This window comes from Tachyglossus aculeatus, chromosome X1 (genome assembly GCF_015852505.1).
Source record: "Tachyglossus aculeatus isolate mTacAcu1 chromosome X1, mTacAcu1.pri, whole genome shotgun sequence".
NCBI classification, from domain to species: domain Eukaryota; kingdom Metazoa; phylum Chordata; class Mammalia; order Monotremata; family Tachyglossidae; genus Tachyglossus; species Tachyglossus aculeatus.
This window is the reverse complement of record NC_052101.1, coordinates 52,638,664-52,658,736: the sequence shown is the minus strand read 5'-3', so window position 1 is coordinate 52,658,736 and position 20,073 is coordinate 52,638,664. Positions and strand designations below refer to the sequence as shown.

Below are 20,073 nucleotides of genomic sequence, written 5' to 3'. Positions count from 1 at the left end.
ATAATGATGGTATTTGTTAAGAGCTTACTATGTGATCTAAATGCTGGGGGAGATACAAGTTCATCAGATTGTCCCAAGTGGGGCTCACAGTCTTTATCTCCATTTTACAGATGAGGTAACTGAGGCACAGAGAAGTTAAGTGACTTGCCCAAAGTCACATAGGTGACAAGTGGCAGAGCCGGGATTAGAACCCATAACACCTGACTCCCAAGCTGGTGCTCTTTCCACTAAACCACACTGCTTCTCTTTCCACCTCCATATCAAATAGAAACTCCCTACCACTGGCTTTAAAGCACTTAATCAGCTCACCCCATCTTACCTCATCTCACTGATCTAATACTACACCCCAGACTGCACACTTCACTCCTCTAGTGCCAGTTTACTCAATGTACCTTGATCTCACCTATCTCACTGCCACCTCCTTTCTCATGTTCTCCTCCTAGCCTGGAACTCCCGCCTCCTCCATATATACCAGACCACCACTCTCTCCACCTTCAAAGCGTTATTAAGGTCACATCTCCTCCAAGAGGTCTTCCCTGATTAATAATGATAATAATAATAATAATTGTGGTATTTGTTAAGCACTTACTATGTGCCGAGCACTGTTCTAAGTGCTGGGGTAGATACAAGGTAATCAGGTTGTCCCACGTGAGGCTCACAGTCTTGATCCCCATTTTACAGATGAGGTAACTGAGGCACAGTGAAGTTAAGTGGCTTGCCCAAGGTCACAGAGCAGACAAGTGACAAAGCTGGGATTAGAACTCACATCCTCTGACTCCTAAGCCCGTGCTCTTTCCACTGAGCCATGCTGCTTCTCTCCCTTCTGTGTTGTCTATGCACTTGGCTCTGTGATGTTTGGGCATTTGATATTTGCCCCATCCCCAATCCCACAACACTTATGTACCTACCTTTAATAATAATAATAATAATAATAAAATAATGATGGTATTTGTTAAGCGCTTACTATGTGCTGAGCACTGTTCTAAGTGCTGGGGTAGATACAAGGTAATTGGGTTGTCCCACGTCGGGCTCACAGTTTTAATCCCCATTTTACAGATGAGGTAACTGAGGCACAGAAGTTAAGTGGCTTGCCTTAGGTCACGCAGCAGACAAGTGGCAGAGCCGGGATTAGAACCCAGGTCCTCTGATTCCCAAGCCCATGCTCTTTCCACTAAGCCATGCTGCTTCCCCACTAAGCCAATTATTCATTTATATTAGTGTCTGTCTCCCCCTCTAGACTGTAAGCTTGTTATGGGCAGGGAACATGTCTGCCAACTCTGTTGTACTGTACTCTCCCAAGTGCTTATTACAGTACTTTTCACATAGTAAGTGAGAAGCGGCATGAGAAGCAGTGTGGCCTAGTGGATAGAGCACAGGCCTGGGAGTCAGAAGGACCTGGGTTCTAATCCCGGCTCTGCCATTTCTCTGCTTTGTGACCTCAGTCAAGTCACTTAACTTCTCTGTGCTTCAGTTACCTCATCTGTAAAATGGGGATTAAGACTGTGACCCCATGTAGAACAGGGACTGTGTCCAACATGATTAGCTTGTATCTATCCCAGCGTTTAGAAAAGTACTCTACACACAGTAAGTGCTTAACAGATATTATTATTATTATTATGTGTTCAATAAATACCATTGATTAGCTGGAGCTGAGCCTATCCGAGGGAAGGGTTGAGCAGGATAGGGGTCGGGGGGAAGAAAATTCTCAACAATTTTAAAGCAAGAGGTTGGGAGTCATTCATTGATTCATTCAATTGTATTTATTGAGCGCTTACTGTGTGCAGAGCACTGTAATAAGCGCTTGGAAAGTACAATTTGGCAACAGATAAAGACAATCTCTACCCAGCAACGGGCTCACAGCCTAGAAGGAGGGAGACAGACAGCAAAACAAAACAAGCAGATAATTATTTCTCTTCCCTTATTGACACCCATGCCCATCACCCTCATCAGTTGTTGCGGAGATTTAACTCCCTCTTCAGGCCCCCTGCCCCTACCCCTACCCCATCCCTCACCCTCAACGATCTGGCCACCTGCTTTTAGGAAAATTAACACCATCAGATCTGAGCTCTCTCAAATCACCCCTTCCCCTCATTCATTCATTCATTCGATCGTATTTATTGAGCACTTACTGTGTGCAGAGCACTGTACTAAGCGCTTGGGAAGTGCAAGTTGGCAACATTTAGAGAGACAGTCCCTACCCAACAATGGGCTAGAAATTCATTCATTCAATAGTATTAATTGAGCACTTACTGTGTGCAGGGCACAAAATGATTTCCAGACAAGAGGAAGAATGAAAGGGGGATATGAACATGGATTAGTAATAATAATAATAATGATTATAATGAGAAGAAAAAGTTGTGGTATTTTAAGTGCCTACTATGTGCTAAGCACTAGGATGGATACAATACAATCAGACCTGACATAGTCCCTGTCCCACGGCGGCCTCCCAGTCTAATGGGGAGGGAGAAAAGGTATTTAATGCCCACTTTACAGATGCGTACTTAAGTCATAAGATATGTAAGGTGTATACAACTGTCATGGTCAGTTGCAAACACACCAGTATTTAGGTGGCACAGAGTTACTGAATATGCACATCATTAACAAAATGAATAGAATAGTAAATATGTACAAGTAAAATAAATAGAGTACTAAATCTGTACAGATATATATACAAGTGCTGTGGGGAGGGGAAGGAGGTATGGCGGGGGGGGTGGGGAGGAGAAGAGGAAAAAGGGGGCTCAATCTGGGAAGGCCTCCTGGAGGAGATGAGCTCTCAGTAGGGCTTTGAGGGGAGGAAGAGAGCTAGCTTGACGGATGTGTGGAGGGAGGGCATTCCAGGCCAGGGGAAGGACGTGGGCCAGGGGTCGACGGAGGGACAGGCGAGAACGAGGCACAGTGAGGAGGTTAGCGGCAGAGGAGCGGAGGGTGTGGGCTGGGCTGTAGAAGGAGAGAGGAGAGGTGAGGTAGGAGGGGGCGAGGTTATGGAGAGCCTTGAAGCCGAGAGTGAGGAGTTTTTGCCTGATTTGTAGGTTGACAGGCAGCCACTGGAGATTTTTGAGGAGGGGAGTAACACACCCGGAGCGTTTCTGTACAAAGATAACCCGGGCAGCAGAGTGAAGTATAGACTGCAGCAGGGAGAGTCAGGAGGATGGGAGATGAGAAAGGGGGCTGATGCAGTAATCCAGTCGGGATAAAATGAGAGATTGAACCAGCAAGGTAGCGGTTTGGATAGAGAGGAAAGGGCGGATCTTGGCGATGTTGTGGAGGTGAGACCGGCAGGTTTTGGTGACGGATTGGATGTGAGAGGTGAATGAGAGAGCGGAGTCGAGGATGATACCAAGGTTGGGGGCTTGTGAGATGGGAAGGATGGGAGTGCCGTCTACAGTGACGGGAAAGTCAGGGAGAAGACAGGGTTTGGGAGGGAAGATAAGGAGTTCAGTCTTGGACATATTGAGTTTTAGATGGCGGGCAGACATCCAGATGGAGATGTCCTGAAGGCAGGAGGAGACACGAGCCTGGAGGGAGGGAGAGAGAGCAGGGGCAGAGATGTAGATTTGGGTGTCATCAGCGTAGAGATGATAGTTGAAGCCGTGGGAGTGAATGAGTGAATGAGTTTACCGAGGGAGTGAGTGTAGATAGAGAACAGAAGGGAACCCTCCTCCACCCCCCTCCTCTTAGCCCCCTTTTCAACTTTCCCATCCTTCCCAGCAGGATCTTCAGAGGAGATCTCCTGCCTCCTCTGAAGTGCCACCCCCTCCACATGTGCATCGGACCTCATTCCCTTGCACCTTATAAAAACTCTCGCCCCTTCCCTCCTCCTCTCCTTAACTTCATTCATTCATTCATTCAATCATATTTATTGAGCGCTTACTGTGTGCAGAGCACTGTATTAAGCGCTTGGAAAATACAATTTGCCAACAGATACAGACTATCCCTCCATCTTCAATCGCTCACTCTCCAATGGCTTCTTCCTCTCTGCCTTCATGCCCACATGCCCACATCTCCCCCCTCCTAAAAAAAACCCTCCCTTGACCCCACAGCCCCCTCCAGTTATTGTCCCATCTCCCTCCCATCCTTCCTTTCCAAACTCCTTGAGCGAGTGGTCTACACTCGCTGCCTCAAATTCCTTTCCTCCAATTCTCTCCTGGACCCCCTCCAATCTGGCTTCTGTCCCCTCCACTCCACTGAAATCACCCTCTCAAAGGTCACCAATGACCTTCTTCTTGCCAAATCCAACGGTTCCTACCCCATCCTAATCCTCAACCTCTCAATTGCCTTTGACACTGTCGATCATCCCCTTCTCCTCACCACATTATCCAACCTTGGCTTCACTGACTCCGTCCTCTCCTGGTTCTCCTCTTATCTCTCTAGCTGTTCATTCTCAGTCTCCTTCCCAGGCTCCTCCTCCCCATCCCATCCCCTAACTAAAGGGGTTCCTCAAGGGTCAGTTCTTGGTCCCCTTCTATTCTCCATCTGTACTCACTCCTTTGGTGAATCAATTTGCTCCCACAGCTTCAAATATCATCTCTACGTGGATACACTCAAATCTATATCTCCTCCCCTGTTCTCTCGCATCCAGGCTCGCATCTCCTCCTGCCTTCAGGACACCTCTAATTGGATGTCCTCCCGCCACCTAACACTCAACATGTCTAAGACCGAGCTCGTTATCTTCCCTCCCAAATCCTGTCCTCTCCCTGACTTTCCCGTCACTGTGGACAGCAGAACCATCCTTATCGGCTCACAAGCCTGCAACCTTGGTGTCATCCTTGATTCTGCTCTCTCGTTCACCCCACATATCCAATCTGTCACCAAAACCTGCCGGTCTCACCTTCACAACATCGCCAACATCCGCCCATTCCTCTCCATCTAAACCACTACCACGTTAGTACAATTACTCATCTATCCCAACTGGATTATTGCATCAGCCTCCTTCCTGACCTCCTATCCTCCTGTTTCTTCTCACTTCAGTCCATACTTCACTCTGATGCCTGGATTACCTTTCTACAGAAACATTCTGGGCATTTCTCCCTGCTTCTCAAAACTCTTCAGTAGTTGCCTACCAACCTCCATATCAAACAAAAACTCCTCACTATTGACTTCAAAGCTCTCCATCACCTTGCCCCTTCTTACCTCACCTCCCTTCTCTCCTTCTACATCCCAGCCCACACACTCCGCTCCGCTGGTGCTAACCTGTGCATCATTCTCACTGTGCCTCGTTCTCACCTGTCCCGCCGTTGACCCCGGCCCAGGTCCAACCTCTAGTCTGGAACACCCTGACTCCTCAAATCTGCCAATCACACATCCCCCCTTCAAAGCCCTACTGAAGGCTCACCTCCTCCAAGAGGCCTTCCCAGACTAAGCCCCCCTTTTCCTCAGCTGCTCCTCCCCTCCACGTTGCCCCTACTTGTTCCCTTTGCTCTACCCCTCCTCCCCACAGCACTTGTGTATATATGTACGAATCTATAATTCTATTTATTTATATCGCTGCCCGTTTACTTGTTTTGATGTCTGTCTCCCCCCTTCTAGACTGTAAGCCTGGTGTGGGCATGGATTGTCTTTTTTGCTGAACTGTACTTTCCAAGTGCTTAGTACAGTGTTCTGCACGCAGTAAGTGCTCAATAAATACAACTGAATGAAAAAATGAATTAGCTGTATCTACCCCAGCATTTAGTACAGTGCCTGGCATATAGTAAACACTTAACAAATACCATACAAAAAGAGGAAAGTGAGTCTTGGGACACCTACAGGAAAGTACAGTGGGTCCCAGGAATCTAGGAGTTAGGGAAAGATGATTTGAACTATAATTCTGTTTGATTGTTACCTGATTGGGACGTCTTACTGGAAGACTGTTAAATATTATTGAGAGATGAGATCTAGGTGTCTGATTGTTGTAGGCTTGTAGGAGAAGCCCAAGAAGTCAGGTGACACATGAACCTGGGAAGCTTCGGGAAGGGGTGGGGAGCACTTTCTCTGTTAGCTTCCTGTAGCCGGTCTTGGGAGGAAGGAAGATGCCTAAGCCATCAATGGAAGCCATCGATGGTCGATGGAAGCGATGGGGATGGGATTTGGGGTATATTACTACTACTACTACTACTACTAATGATAATAATTGTAGTATTTGTTAAGTACTTACTACATGCCAGGCACTGTACTAAGTGCTGGGATAAATACAAGATCCATCAAAACTGCTATCGTGTTAATCCAATCACTTATCCTATCCCACCTTGATTACTATATCAGCCTTCTTGCTGACCTCCCAGCCTCTTATCTCTCCCCACTCCAGTTCATTCATTCATTCATTCATTCAATCGTATTTATTGAGCGCTTACTGTGTGTAGAGCACTGTACTAAGCGCTTGGGAAGTACAAGTTGGCAACATATAGAGACGGTCCCTACCCAACAGCGGGCTCACAGTCTAGAAGGGGGAGACAGAGATCAAAACAAAACATATTAACAAAATAAAATAAATAGAATGAATATGTACAAATAAATAGAGTAATAAATACGTACAAACATATATACATATATACAGGTGCTGTAGGGAAGGGAAGGAGGTAAGGCGGGGGGAAGGGGGAGGTTATTGAGAAGCAGCGTGGCTCAGTGGAAAGAGCACAGGCTTTGGAGTCAGAGGTCATGGGTTCAAACCCCGGCTCCACCAACTGTCAGCTGTGTGACTTTGGGCAAGTCACTTAACTTCTCTGTGCCTCAGTTCCCTCATCTGTAAAATGGGGATGAAGACTGTGAGCCCACCATGGGACAACCTCATCACCTTGTCACCTCCCCAGCACTTAGAACAGTGCTTTGCACACAGTAAGCGCTTAATAAATGCCATCATTATTATTATTATATGGCATTCCATAAATGTTATTCTCCCTCCCCTCACTAAACTCTGGTCCACAGCTCAACAGCAACAGTAGTTCTTGAAGTGGAAGAGTGCCCGCTGGGGCCAAGAGATTCTGACCATTCTGACCCAACAACCACCTTCAGGACCTTGGTGGCAGTGTGGAAACCAAGCTGGCTGCCCCGGGTGGTGAGGGCTACCGCGGCACCGATGGAGCCCGACTGGCACACAGTCTTCTACGGCTCTTCAACGCAGCACGTCGCTTGGTCCACAAATGGGTTTTGTACGTAAATCCGGTAGCCATGTGCTACCGACCTCTGCCTGGCTACTCCCCTGCTGTATCCACTATGAACGCAGGGTGCTCCACACACCGCCGGTACTATGATCAACTCCTCTGCATACAGGTTCTCAGCTCGCATCTCCGCCTGACCGATGCTCACCTGTTCATACTTCACTCTGCTGTCTGGATCATTTTTCTATTAAAACATTCAGGCCATGTTTCCCCTCTCCTCAAGGACCTCCAGTGGTTACCCATCCACCTCCACATCAAACAGAAACGCCTCACCATTGACTTTAAAGCACTCAATCACCTTAACCCCCTCCAACCTCACCTCGTTACTCTCCTACTGCAACCCAGCCCACACACTTCACTCCTCTAATGCTAACATTCTCATTGTACCTCGATCTCATCTATCTCGCTGCCAACCTTTCGCCCACGTCCTACGTCTGGCCTGGAACGCCCTCCCTCCTTCTAGCCGACAGACAATTACTCTCCCCCGCTTCAAACCCTTATTGAAGGCACATCTCCAAGCTAAGCTCTCTTATCCTCTTCTCCCTCTCCCATCTGTGTTGCCCTGACTTGCTCCCTTTATTCATCCCCCTTCACTGTGGGCAGGGAATGTGTTTATTGTTATATTGTACTCTCCCAAGCACTTAGTACATGCTCTGCACAAAGTGCTCAATAAATATTATTGACTGTCTTGTCTTATGCTGTACATCTCTCCGAGAACACTCCATTCTCCATCTGCATTCATTCGGGTATTGTATCCATAGAGAAGCAGCGTGGCTCAGTGGAAAGAGCAGGCGCTGGGGAGCCAGAGGTCATGGGTTTTAATCCCGGCTTTGCCACTTGTTAGCTGTGTGACCTTAGGCAAGTCCCTTAACTTCTCTGGGGCTCAGTTCCCTCATCTGTAAAATGGGGATGAAGACTGGGAACCCCACGTGGGGCAACCTGATTACCTTGTATCCACCCTAGTGCTTAGAACAGTGCTTGGCACACAGTAAGCGCTTAACAAATACCAACATTATTACTACTGTTATTATTATAGAGTTTTCTTGGTAAAAATATGGAAGTGATTTACCATTGCCTTTTTCCGCGCAGTAAACTTGAGTCTCCACCCTCGACTCTCTCCCATGCCACTGCTGCCCAGCACAGGTGAGTTTTGACTTGTAGCAGATTGCCTTCCACTTGCTAGCCACTCCCCAAGCTAGGAATGGAACGGGTATGCCTCTGCTTGACTCTCCCTCCCGTAGCTGAGATTGGTAGAGTACTGGAACCTCTCCAGGTGTGATCCTGAGAGGGGAATGATTGCCTGATGGACAAGATAATTGGGTTGGACCCAGTCCCTATCCCGTATGGGGCTCAGTCTTAATTCACATTTTTTACAGATGAGGAAACTGAGGTCCAGAGAAGTGAAGTGACTTGCCCAAGATCACACAGGAGAAAAGTGGTGGAGTCAGGATTAGAACCCAGGTCCTCTGACTCCCAAGCCTATGTTCTTTCCACTATTCCACGCCATTTCCCTAGCAGTGGTCCTCAACCTGCCAGTCCCAAAAGTGAAAAAATGGAGGGATTTAGGATCCAGCAGAGGCCAATGGGGGTCCAGTCACTTCTTAAATGACTTCAGGGGCTATTTCACCAGAGATTTAGGGCTGGGAACTCCCTGTTACAGCATGCCCTCATACCTATGTCCTTGGTGAGGCCTTCCCAGTCCAGTGGAACCAGGCTAACCTCACAAGGGCTAGTGCAGCTTAGGCTTTGTTTCCCCATCAGTACTGGGCTCAGGACTTGTTTCCCAGGCAGGAGCATGGGCCAGGGACCAGCCAACACAGGGGACGTCTGCTTATTGTGTAATACTCCAGATCTTAGTACAGTTCTTGGCACAGAGTTAGTATACAATGAATACCATAATGACAAGAGGACATTATCCAATCTGCTCCCTACTTTTGCCACCTCGGGCCCTTCCACCTTCAAGGCGGTGATGAGTTAATCCAGTTCAGCCAAATAATTGAACCCCTATTATATGCTGAGTCATTTTGCTGCCCAACAACAAGGTCAGAGCCCAGTTTTTCTGAAATCCAGGACTCAGACCACAAAAGCATCTCACGGTACCAAAGTTGTCTGTTATAGGTCACCCTATATAAGCCTAGACACTCGCTACAGTAATCTGCACAGAATAGGCACTCAATGAATATGATAGATTGATTGACTGTCCAATTGCTCCTCCAGCCTTTGATTGCTGGAGCGAATGGAATGGAGCTGTCCCAGATCTAGGTCTTGAGGAGGAACAGCTGCTTGATCTGGACAGCCTTAACAAAAGGGTGCGACCTGGGTAGCCCTTGTGTCATTCAAGTCCAGGTAATGAAATCTCTGTAGCAACAGAATGTGGCATAGTGAGCAAGTGGTAACAATTATCTTCAGTGAAACCCCTCTCCTTCATTCCCTTTCTGCTCTGGATTTCAGAAAGCCCTTGTTAATTCCTCAGCAGCTACACAAGCACTTGGCTGCTTGATTGGACAGGCTGGCTTCTTTGGCATCCCACAAGCAAGCCACTTTCTAGGGGAGAAGAAAGCAAAGCTTGGGAGTTTTACCTTCTACTAAGCTCATTTGGTCTCCAAGGTCCCTGCCCAGTGTGGTATGTGTGCCATCCAGGGAGACAGGGGGAATTGAAAGTGGAGCTCTAAGCTCCACGAGAGGTTGTTATGTGGATCACTAACCATGTCCTACTTGTCTAGAGGCGATCCTTGTTAAGTGCAGCCGTGCAAACCATCCAGCACTCTTCTGACAGCGAATCCTGGGGGCCCAGCTGCACGGAAGAGAGGCTACCCACTGACCCCTGCCCCAGCCCAGAAGTTCTCAACCAGTGGCAGCAGTGTCGGGGATGGTTTAGAAGGTTGGGGAGGTACTGCCAGAGCTGAGGTTGGGGCTTTCTGGGACTGTTAATCTGAGCCGTGAGAAGTCTAAAACCCCGCAGCTCCTGCTGTACGTGTCATCATCCTAGTCGTATATTTTTGTTTTATCTCTCCTTATTTTTCTGTTGCTGATACCCTCCTACACCTTACTCTTAGATCCTGAGCCTCTTGGGGCCCAGGGTCCACGTCTATAGCTAATAATAATAATCACAATAATCACAATAATAATAATGGTATTTGTTAAGCACTTACAATGTGCTAGGCACTGTACTAAGTACTGGGGTGGATACAAGCAAATCAGATTGGGCACCATCCCTGTCCCACATGGGGCTCACAATCTTAGTCACCATTTTAAGATGAGGTAACTGAGGCACAGAGAAGTGACTTGCCCAAAGTCACACAGCAGACAAGTGGCAGAGCCAGGATTAGAACCCAGGTCCTTCTGACACTCAGGCCTGTGCTCTATCCACTTGGCCATGCTGCTGCCATAGCTCACCTGTATACTTCTTTCCCAGCACTTAGTACAGTACTTTCCATATGGCAGGTGCTTAATGTATACCCACTACTACTGCTACTTATTTGTAAAGAGAAGAATTCATTTCTGTAGTCTTTATGCTCTTTGTGGGCAAGAAACGAGTGTCTTCCTGTTGCTTCATTCATTCAATCATACTTATTGAGCACTTACTGTGTGTAGAGCACTGTACTAAGCACTTGGCAAGTCAGCAACATATAGAGACGACCCCTACCCAACAACGGACTCACAGTCTAGAAGGGGGAGACAGACAGCAAAATATGTAGACAGGTGTCAAAACCATCAGAATAAATAGAATTATAGCTATATGCCCATCATTAATAAAATAGAGTAGTAGATACGTACAAGTAAAATAAATAGAGTAATGAACAAGTGCTGTGGGGAGGGGAAGGAGGGAAGGCTGGGGGCCGATGGGGAGGAGGAGAGGAAAAAGGGGGCTCAGTCTGGGAAGGCCTCCTGGAAGAGGTGAGCTCTCAGTAGGGATTTGAAGGGAGGAAGAGAGCTAGTTTGGCAGATGTGTGGAGGGAGGGCATTCCAGGCCAGGGGAAGGACGTGGGCCAGGGGTTGATGGAGGGACAGGCGAGAACGAGGCACAGTGAGGAGGTTAGCAGCAGAGGAGTGGAGGGTGCGGGCTGGGCTGTAGAAGGAGAGAAGGGAGGTGAGGCAGGAGGGGGCAAGGTGATGGAGAGCCTTGAAGCCGAGATTGAGGAGTTTTTGCTTGATTCGTAGGTTGACAGGCAACCACTGGAGATTTTTGAGGAGGGGAGTGACTTGCCCAGAGAGTTTCTATACAGAGATAATCTGGGCAGCAGAGTGAAGTATAGACTGAAGCGGGGAGAGACAGGAGGATGGGAGATCACAAAGGAGATAGGATGAGAGACTGAACCAGCAAGGTAGCGGTTTGGATGGAGAGGAAAGGGCGGATCTTGGAGATGTTGTGGAGGTGAGACTGGCAGGTTTTGGTGACGGATTGGATGTGTGGGGTGAATGAGAGAGCGGAGTTAAGGATGACACCAAGGTCGTGGACTTGTGAGATGGGACATAACTCTCCCAAACGTTCAGTACAATGTTCTGCACAACAGAAGGTATTGTATAAGGCCCTCTGACGGACTGATTTCAGCCTCCAACAGCATGCAGACCCTCTTCTTCTTCTCGCCTGGACTTGGACCAGGCAGGCATGCAGTGTGCTGCTGCAGGGAGGGTCTGACTCGGCCCAGGCAGCAGCTGGGCAAGGCCTAGTGGAGGACACACAGACCTATCTCCCTTGACCTCGGTGATCCAGCTGGAGGCTGGGGAATGGGCATCCTAGAGTGACTGCTCCTGGCAGGGACACTGAGTTTGCCCCAGCCTCCCACAAGCTCCCAGGGGTGCTGGGCTGGCATCAGTTCCACACTGGCCACCACTCAATCTGGCCATCCATCACAAGTTAACTGTATTCAACTCTCCCAACCAACTATCAATCTGCCCCTGTCTTCTATTCATGTTGCACCAGGGCCTAGTGGGCCGGTTTTATGGGAAAAGGATACTCCTATCCCCAGGGTCCACTAGCCAGGATAAATCAGAATAAACCAAGTCACTGCTCCCAGGTCTCTGACAAATGTTTACCATTCCACTCCCTGAAACAGTTCCTATCATTCACTGAGCTGGGGAATATGCCCAGGGAGAATGTGTAATCAAACTTAATTAAAGTGGCTTGCGTAGATAATCAAATACCAGTAATCATGGGTCAAATTTAAATGTTGAAGTGAAAATGGGCTGAAGATGTGCTTAGGAAAGGCAGAGCTGTTGGCAGACTGGGGGAGAGCATAAGCTGGGGGAAAACTTCGATCCCCGTAGGAGGGATCGTCTTGGGTCTGTGGGGCCCCAACATCCCTATCTCAGGACCAGACCCTCCCTGGCCCGTCGGACAGTTTTTCCGGTCTCTTTGGCAACCGGTCCCACTCCTGCCCGCTTAATCACTGAGCCCCTGGAGTGATTGCCCTTTACCATTCATTCATTCATTCACATTTATTGAGCGCTTACTGTGTGCACAGCACTGTACTAAGCACTTGGGTAGTATAAGTTGGCAACATATACAGTGCCTACCCGACAACGGGCTCACACACCACCGGCATCTGGTCACAGGGCTCATCAGAGGGCCAGGCTCTTGACCCTGGTCCTGTTGGGTGTGGATGTGACCTAGGGAGCTCTACTCAGAAGAACAGCGTACAGAGCCAGCAGGAGCAAGGACCGAAGCCCTCAAATGGAGTGAGTGCAAGCCTCCAGTTTCAGTGTAATAAGAAGAATCCTAATCATAATAATGATTGTGATATTTGTTAAGTAATAATAGTAATAATGATGGCTTTAGTTAAGCACTTACTATGTGCCAAGCACTGTTCTAAGCACTGGGGGGGATACAAGGTGATCAGGTTGTCTCATGTGGGGCTCACAGTCTTCATCCCCATTTTACAGATGAGGGAACTGAGGCCCAGAGAAGTTAAGTGACTTGTCCAAAGTCACACAGCTGACAAGTGGTGGAGCCAGGATTAGAATCCATGACCTCTGGCTCCCAAACCTAGGCTCTTTCCACTGAGCCATGCTGCTTCTCTACGCTGCTTCTCATAGTAAGTTAAGTACTTACTATGTACCAAGCACTATGCTAACGGCTGGGGTAGACAGAAGATAAGGAGATTGGATCCAGGCTGTGTCCCACATGGAGCTCCCAGACTTAGTAGGAGGGAGAAGCATTACTGAATTACCATTTTACAGATGAGGAAAGTGAGACCCAAAGAAGTTAAGTGACTTACCCACGGTCACACAATAGGTAGCCTGAGAGCCAAGAGACCAAGTGGGAGTCCATTTGCGTGTGTGGGTTCTGCCACTGACGTGAGGGAGAGGAGAGAGGAAGTGGAAGTTGCCCAGTGCCAAGTCAGTGTCCCTTGAAGGGCCCAGAACACGGAACCCTGGAGACCTCATTCCTGCCTGTGGAAACATCAGAGTGCCAGAGATGCTGCAGGGGTTCCTAACTATACAGTCAGCCTGGAGCGGTGGTTACCTGGCATCTATCCTCCACTTTCAGTTCTTGGCACAGAGGAGATCCTTATCAAAACTATAGTTAACCAAGAGAAAGAGCTGGGGGAGGAAGAGGAGAGAGGAAGGAAAAACAGGAAGTAGGGGAAGGAGGAAAGGAGGAAGGTGGGACAAGATTACCAAGGGGAGGTGCAGATCCCAATTGTTCTCACTCATACACACATACACTCTCTCCCACAACCCCTGCCTCCCCACACACACATACACAGTGGACTATGGGACATTTTTCATTCCTGTTACGGTCTCTATCCTAATAGGAAAGCTTTGGTTCCTGTACAATTTCTTTAGGAGGTGGCTGCCTTACCTTGAGCTAGACACACTGTACATGCTCTGATCTTATCTTCTCACAAATAAGAATTATAGTATTTATTAGGCATTTACTCTGTACCAAGCACTTTGTTAAACACTCAGGACAGATACAAGATAATCAGATTGGCCACAATTTCAGTTCCTCCCGGGGCTCACAAGGACACCCTATTTAAGAGGGGGGTGGACCAGGTATCTTATCCCCATTTAAGAGTAGGAAACTGAGGCCTAGTTAATGACTTAGCCAAGGTCATTCAGGTAGGGCAATGGCAGAGCTGGTACTTGGGTCTCCTGAGTCCCAGCTGATGGCTTTTCTACTAGGCCACACTGCCACCCTGTCTTTTGGCTTGGCATCCAAGGCACCTTCATTCAGTCCCATCCTGGGGCCTCTAAAAAGCTGTCCATCTTGGGAAAGTGTGAAAACTGTATGTGGTCAAGCCTGTGGCTGCCTGCGAGAGGCTCCATATTGGCCCCTAAAAGTCATCTGCAAAACTCATTTGGCCTAGGCCCTCAATAAATCCTACTAGTTGATTTAGAGCCTAAATGCCTGCTGGCACCTGGCCACTCTTGCCACTGTCTCTTTGCTTCTGCCCCCCAAGAATAATAAACAACAACAACAACACTTATTAAGCACTTACTATGTGGCAAGCCCAGTTCTAAGCAGTGGGTAGATACAAGTTCATCAGTTTGGACACAGTCCCTGTCCCACGTGGGGCTCACAGCCCAAGTACAAGGGAGAACAAGTATTGAATCTCCATTTTACAAGAAACAGAGAGTCCTAGTGGAGAGAGTGTGGGCCTGGGAGTTAGAGGACCTGGGTTCTAATCCTGACTCCACCATTTGTCTGCTGTGTGATCTGGGCAAGTCACTTCACTTTTCTGTGCCTGTCACTTCACTTTTCTCTGCCTCAGTTCCTTATCTGCAAAATGGGGATTTAATACCATCAGATGCATCAGATATGTGTTGTGCCCACATCCACCCACATGCCCCGCAGCCCTCTCTCCCACCTCCACATGCCAGACTGTGTTGCCTGCCGTGGTGACCATCCAGCCATCGGCTACTACACCATATTGTCTGAAGTCTCTCCCTTCTGGCTTCAAGACATTTGCCCTGGTTCCCTGTCTGGTTGTGCACCTCCTACTTAGAATGCGAGCCTCCCATGGGACCTGGTTATCTTGTACCTACCGCAGTGTTTGGTATAGAGCTTGGCACATAGTAAGCACTTTATAAATGCCACAATTACTATTATTACAGATGAAGAAACTGAGGCACAGAGATTTGTGCAAGGTCACACAGCAAGCAATTAGCACAGCCAGAATTAGAACCCAGATCCTCTGACACGTAGGCCGATGCTCTTTCCACTAGGCAATGCCATTGATTGATTGATGTTGTGAGTAGTGATGGGACAGTTGAGTGGCAGGGAGGTTTGAGGAGATAAAATGAGGATTTCAGTTGGCATTGAGATGTTGGTGAGAAAGTGAGGTCGAATTCTCTTGAAGGCAAGAGGAAATGTGAGGCTGCAGAAAAAGGGGAGAAGTCAGTGCTAGAGAAGTAGGTTGGGAGCCATCCATGTAGAAATAAGTCACTGAAGCTGAAGAGACAATAAAAGGTGAGAATGAGAGGATGGATGGAGAGGTAGAAAGGGGCAAGGACTGGGAAGGTGAGAAGGGAGAACTGGGGAGTTCACTAGTGATGGCTTCAGTTATAAAGTCATTGGGTCACAAGATGTGAGAGACAGCCATCTGGAAGTTTAAGAAGGGATTTAGACATCAGAAATAGGTGGTATGGGCTGTGGGCATGGGAGTGTGTAAGGGAGGAGAAATAGTGTGTCTGAGCAGACGAGAGGCAGACTCAGCAGGTGAACAACAATTTGAGGTGGATGAGGTCAGCCTGATACTTGAAAATCTCCATGGGATGAGCACTTGAGTGGAGGAAGCATGCAACTTGAGATGACTCAGGGCTGAGATTTGGTGGACCCAAATTGAGGGACAGGGTGCTAGGGACCTGCTTCCTCCATCGGTCATTTTTTTTCAGCATTGTAAACGCCATGAGGGCAGGGAGTCATGTCTACTTATTCAACTGTACTAGGCCAAACACTTGTTTGCCATCACCTTGCCCGCTCCTACCTCACGTCCCTTCTCTCTTTCTACATCCCAGCCTGCACACTCCGCTTCTCTGGTGCTAACCTTCTCACTGTGCCTCATTCTCGCCTGTCCAGCCATCGACCCTGGCCCATGTCCTACCTCTGGCCTGGAATGCCCTCCCCCCCTCAAATCCACCGAACAATCACACTTCTCCCCTTCAAAGCCCTGCTGAAGGCTCACTTCCTCCAGGAGGCCTTCCCAGACTAGGCCCCCCTTTTCCTCAGCTCCCCCCACCCCATCACCCTGACTCACTCCCTTTTCTCTACGCCCCCACCACACATTTGTATATATATATATATATATATATATATATATATATATATATATGTACATATCTATAATTCTATTGTTTTATATTAATTCCTGGTTTCTTGTTTACTTGTTTTGATGCAATCAGTGGCAATCAATCAATCATTCAATCAATCAATCAGTGGTGTTTATTGAGCACTTACCGTGTTCAGACTGTACTGGGCGCTTTGGAGAGTGCAGTGCAACAGAGTTGGGAGACACGTCCCCTGCCCTGCAATGATCTTACATTCTAGAGGCAGGGTCCTCAGCTGACCCACTGAGTATAGGCCAAAGGCACTGTTGACAGATAAAAGCTTGTGGCTCATGGGGAGCCTGATGTATGGTATTGGGTTTCAAAATTGAGGCTCTCTAGCCACTGCCCTTTCCCTAAGCAGCAAGACATTGAATGAATGAACGCAGAGACCTTCAATGAGCCCTGCACTCTGCTGCCTGGATTATCTTTCTACAGAAACGCTCTGGGCATGTCACCCACCTCCTCAAGAATCTCCAGTGGTTGCCTTTCAACCTTCGTATCAGGCAAAAACTCCTCGCTATTGGCTTCAAAGGTCTCCATCACCTCGCCACCTCCTACCTCATCTCACTTCTCTCCTTCTACAGCTCAGCCCGCTCAGCCCGCACACTCCGCTCCTCTACCGCTAACCTCCTCACTGTGCCTCGTTCTTGCCTGTCCCGCCATAGATCCCTGGCCCACGTCCTACCTCTGGCCTGGAATGCCCTTCCTCCTTACATCTGCCAAACTAGCTCACTTCCCCCCTTCAAAGCCCTTCTGAAAGCTCACCTCCTCCAGGAGGCCTTCCCAGACAGAGCCCCCCCTTTTCCTCTGCTATTACTCCCCTCCCCATCGCCCCTACTCCCTCCCTCTGCTCTACCCCCTCCCTGCCCTACAGCACTTGTGTATATTTGTACATATTTATTATTCTATTTATTTTCTTAATGATGTGTATTTATCTATAATTCTATTTATCTATTTTGATGCTGTTGATGCCTGTCTACTTGTTTTGTTGTCTGTCCCCCCGCCCCCCTTCTAGGCTGTGAGCCCATTGTTGGGTAGGGATTGTCTCTATTTGTTGCCAAATTGTACTTTCCAAGTGCTTAGTACAGTGCTCTGCACACAGTAAGTGCTCAATAAATACGATTGAATGAATGAATGAATGAATGAATGCTGCTTCTCAATCCCCAATCCCCATCTTACTGGATCAGGGCATCCATATAGGCAGGCCTCCACCCCTCCAGCAGCTGGCTTGGGTCAGCCTCCCCATGGTGTGGTTCATCCAATCCTCCGCAGGGCCTACTCTCTTTCCCCCACCCCCTGCACCTCCATCTGCACCTCAGCTCCTCTCTCCTCGAGTTTCCCTGGGCCTCTTCCTCCTTCAGCTTCCCTGCCGAACCAGGCCCTGTCCTGAGGCAAGGGAGAGCTGGAAAGGAACTGGTGGCAGAGTTCATGGGAGCAGGGGAGCAGGGGAATGGGACAATGGGGCGATATCAGAGGTAGGCATGGCATCTCTTGAGGACAGACACTCCACCCATCAATAAGGGGGTTTTATGGCCATCCAATGTAGTCTGCAGCCTGGTCGCTGACAGGAAACCCTAGTCCTGGCTGCGAGCTTTAAGGAATGGACATATCCCCACCTGACCTGAATGGTTTAGCCATCTACCAGTTTAAGCACTTGTTACAGTGCTCTGAACACAGTAAGCTCTCACTGACTGATACTCACTCTGGCCCCACAGCACTTATGCACGTATCCTTATTTTCTGCAATTTCCTGCTATTTCCTCTAGTTGCAATTTATTTCAATGTTTGTCTCCCCCTGTAGACTGTAAGCTTCTTGTAGGTAGGGATTGGGTCTACCAACTCTACTGTACCACCATTTCCCAAGCTCTGCACTTAGTAGGTGCCCAATAACTACTATTGATTGATTGATTGATTGGAGGCAGGGGGATGAATCAGATGGCCACTCAAAATCCCTCCCGCTGCAGAGGTCTCTCCCTTGGGCATCTACTTGAGCCAGCATAGAGCTACCTCACAGGAGGGCATGATCACCTGATCCCCCAGTGACGATGACCGTACTCCCCCCCCCACTCCTCACGGCCTTCCACCTTCCTGCACCATTCTCGCGGCTGATAATTTTCGGGCAGTGATATCTGGCCCCCAAGGAATGCACTCACAGGTCAAAGGCAAAACTCCAGAAAGCTTACTGTGTTTCCTTGGGAGGCCAGCATCTGCAGGGCTAAGGGCTCGGAGGCTGTCAGAAAGGAAGTGGAGACAACCCAGATGGTCACAATTCATTGCCTCGGCAATGAATGGATGCAAGTGGTATCATGGCTGTGGTGGCCCTGGGGCCTACCCTGTCTGCTCCAGCCTCTGTCGCTCCATCCACCTTCCCCAAACTCATCGTCCTGCCAGATGCAGCCAAAAGAGCTGGGGAAGAGTGGACGGGGCAGAAGGGGAGGTAGGACCCCTCACCCTTTTCTCTTGCTTCTCTGACCCTCAGCTTGTCCCCCTTCTTGCTTCAGTCACTCTGGGCAGACTCAAGTGTAGTTTTTGATGCTCACACTTCTGTATGACACCCTGCTGGGCCTCAAATGCTTCCTCTTCCTGGGGCATCCAAGTGGCTAGTGAATTGTGAAACGACACGGGCCACAAGCAGGCAGGAAACTAGGGCAAATGTCATAAAGCCAGAAGGGAGCAACTTCAAACAACACGGCGTAGTAGCCGACGGCTAGGTGGTCACCGTGACAGGCAACACAGCCTGGCATATGGAGGTTGGAGAGGGGGAGAGGGGGCCGGGGGGCATGTGGGTGGATGAGGGCACGATACATGTCTGGTGCATCTGATGGGCTCTCCTAAGTGCTAAGGTATAGAGAGTGGCACTCATTAGACACAAGAAAATAGCCACAGGCACCCGGGGCGACATGTGCCTGAGTACTGCAGTCTTCACACTGTAACCTCCTGGTGGGTAGGGAACGTGTCTACCAACTCTGTTGTATTGTATTCTCCAAAGCACTTAATACAGTCTTCCTTGTTGGGGTTGGGAGGACCTCGGGTGTGCAGCAGGAAACAGCTGGGACTGTGGGGACTCAGGACATGGTGTGCACCCCGTTCCCCTTACCACCCTTGAGCTCAGGTTTCCTCGGTCCCAGAGTGCCAGCCCAAGTGACTGAGTTTTCTGACGTTCTAAACCCTCACAGGGTAGAACTCCATCCTGGCAAACCCTGCAGCTAGGTCGGTACTCCCTCAAGAAGCATGGGAATCCTCTGGGGAAAGCATGGGAATCCTCTGGGGACTCCTGACTCATGAAGCTTTAGAACAGGCATGTCACAGAGCTCACGGGCCAGAGGGAGCAGGACACAGTCAGGACTCTGGATGTGGGGCAGAGCTCCTGTGAGATGCTTTTGAGACCTGTTGTTTAGTGATGATTAACTTTTGGGTGAGGTGACTGGACAAGGAGAGCACTTTGTCATCAAACTCAATCTAGGCTCCCATAACCAGACAGAAGACAACATTTCCAGAAAGCAACTGAAATGTTCGTCGGTTTCCCATGAGTCTAGTCGTAATCGCCTTTGTTATAGAGTCTATGGGGCAATGAGTAAACTGCAGGTGAGATTAATTAAACCCTGAATGGAGCAGAGGTATTTAATCAATCTCCAAAGCTGCTAATTGCAAGTTAAATATATGCAAGG

General features: G+C 48.7%; 1 protein-coding gene and 1 non-coding gene across 3 annotated transcripts in view; both read right to left on the bottom strand.

Annotated features, from left to right (window-relative positions):
- SPOCK1 (SPARC (osteonectin), cwcv and kazal like domains proteoglycan 1) overlaps positions 1 to 20,073 on the bottom strand; it is a 479,410-nt gene that overhangs the window by 25,209 nt on the left and 434,128 nt on the right. The window lies entirely within an intron of this gene.
- On the bottom strand, positions 8,287 to 8,424 carry LOC119920061. The gene has a single exon (XR_005447830.1). It is a non-coding gene; the product is annotated as a small nucleolar RNA SNORA7 (small nucleolar RNA).